Genomic DNA, 2,426 nt, shown 5'->3' with positions numbered 1-2,426 from the left:
TTATGTAGGCTACTAAAAATGCAATTACTAATTTCAAGTAAATACATAAATTCTATTTCCATCTTTGCTCTTGCCTCTAATCAGAGGCATGCATTTTGTGGCTAGCTAGGTCATTGCACATCTGTCTCTCTTTTCCTCTCTCTCTTTCATGGTTCTCATAGATAATATTATTGCTCCATAAATATCCTAATTTATGTTGCTTTTATATTTTTGGTTGCATCATTTCACTTTCTGCTCTTCCATTTTCCAAAGCATTTATATAGAAGGCATTATTTCATCTTTTCTCATTCCTAGAATAAGTTGCACATGAAGACACCACTGCTCCATATTATCAGTCTGTACCTTTGAAAATGGAGGTCTTTCCTCTGCTCTCTATCAATTCCATACTCCCCAGTTAGAATAATTTAGAATAGTAAAAATGGAAAAAGGAAAAATAAATCATAAATAAATTCACTGGATTTTTCTGAACAGTTCAACCAACGTGAACTATTAGGGAAATACATGGACACCTCATTCCCACTTGCACTCAGTCTCTGGATAGGCAATTCTGATGAAGACACGGAACATGATGAAAAAGTGAGGAATGGTATCAATTGCAGAGACTACTTTCCAAAAAGGTTACTCATGTGAATACTAGGGATGACGATGAGTATACCCCTCTTTATCAGGAAGCCTACAGTGGACACTTAGACATTGTCCGTGAGTTGGTGGCTCAAGTGGCAAATGCAATAACTGTAGAGGGCTGCACCCTGCACAGTGCATATATACGGAATAATAACAGAATGGCATCTTTCTTACTTCATCATGATACAGATACCAATGCCCAAACTAAAGGCCTCTTGACCCCCTTACATCTTGCTGCTGAGAATTGAGATAGCAAAGATATGCTGGATCTCCTTCTGTTCAACCATTATATAAAACCAGGCCTGAAGAACAACTTAAAAGAAACTGCATTCGAAATTGCCCAAAGGATAAGTATGCATCACTACCTCTATGAAATTGTAGAAGGCTGTACAAATTGTTCTCGTAAGTCCTAATGGTCCGGTTAAGTTTCTCAAATTTCAAAAATGCAAGTCCATCCTTCGTGTCCATACAAAATATTTCCACAATCCAAATAAGTGCAAATTTATTTTATTGGGGGGGGGGGTCTGTCATGGGGCTTGAACTCTGGGCCTGGGTGCTATCTCTGTGCTCTTCAGCTCAAAGTGAGTGCTCTACTGCTTGAGCCACAGCTTCACTTCCAGTTTTCTAGTGGTTTGTTGGAGATAAGAGTCTCACGGACTTTCCTTACCAGACTGGCTTTGAACTGTGAGCCTTAGATCTCAGTCTCCTGAATAGCTAGGTTTATAGGAGTGAGCCACCAGCGCCTGGCAACACCAATACCGTACTGTAAAATTCATGAATTCCGTGGAATTCTTCCAAGTGAATTGCCTGCAATGGGTGTCAAATGTATTCAAGAGTTTTTGTATACATGTATAATGATTTCTGCAGAGTTTGTGATTTTTAAATCAGAAATAATTTTAACTTATCTGTTGAAATGAGTAGTACAGAAACTAAAGTGTTTCTGGTGCTTGTCTGAAAAAGAATATTTTAAAATACTCTATATTCTATGTTTGTATAATGTTCATAATTTATTTTATTCTCTCCTAGATATACATTGAATTCTATATTATTTTATAATATATAGGTTCATTAATGTGTCCTTTCAGATTGTATTCCATATAGAAACATTTTAAGATTCCTTTTTCTTCCTAGGTCCTAATATTATTTTTCTTTGGGATAAAATGACAATGTTGTCTAATTTCAAAAGTTTTGTAAAGGTTATGCTATATAAACGTCTTTCTGAGGTGAAGATTTAATACACTGATGTCAAACTAAATTTAATAATATGAATTACGTGTGTTGTTACACTTGTCATTTTGTAATCAACTTTTTAATAACTGTTTTTCATTTCTTGCATCTGAAGAATGAAAACTACGGAATACTTCACAAATTTTCATATCATCCTTGTGCAAGTGCCATGTTAATCTCTGTATTGTTGTAATTTAGGTAGACCTGCTGCGGAAGCATGTAGTATCCTAATGATGCAATCTTTATACAGGCTTATATCCATGGGTGCCTACTTGTAAGAAGGAAACCTTATTGTTCCTAACAATGCTATTGATCTTATTTCCCTAAAATTCTGTGAATAGTGAAAAAATTTATATTGTTCAGCAGATTGCTCACATTTGCATTTTTTTATCAATGACAATTTTAAGTCTTTTTCATTTGGAATTTGATCATATTTTCAATAATTTATAGTGAAGTACAAAGGTGTTGGCTTTTTCAAGTATTATTTATCCAACTGAATTAGCTTTGTGGAGCTAATGGATTAAAAGTAAGCCTTGCTTAAGAGCTACTTCTCACCTTCTGCAGCTGACATTTTC

The 2,426-nt window shown here is 35.1% G+C and overlaps 1 pseudogene; it reads right to left on the bottom strand.

Annotated features, from left to right (window-relative positions):
* Positions 1-1,970: 1,970 nt before the first annotated feature.
* On the bottom strand, positions 1,971-2,070 carry LOC122118515 (annotated as a pseudogene).
* Between the last annotated feature and the right edge of the window lie 356 nt (positions 2,071-2,426).

The sequence above is a fragment of the Dipodomys spectabilis genome, unplaced genomic scaffold (genome assembly GCF_019054845.1).
Source record: "Dipodomys spectabilis isolate Male_0828 unplaced genomic scaffold, ASM1905484v1 ptg000154l, whole genome shotgun sequence".
Taxonomy (NCBI): domain Eukaryota; kingdom Metazoa; phylum Chordata; class Mammalia; order Rodentia; family Heteromyidae; genus Dipodomys; species Dipodomys spectabilis.
Note: the sequence above shows the minus strand (reverse complement) of the source record. Positions and strands in the feature narration are given on the sequence as shown.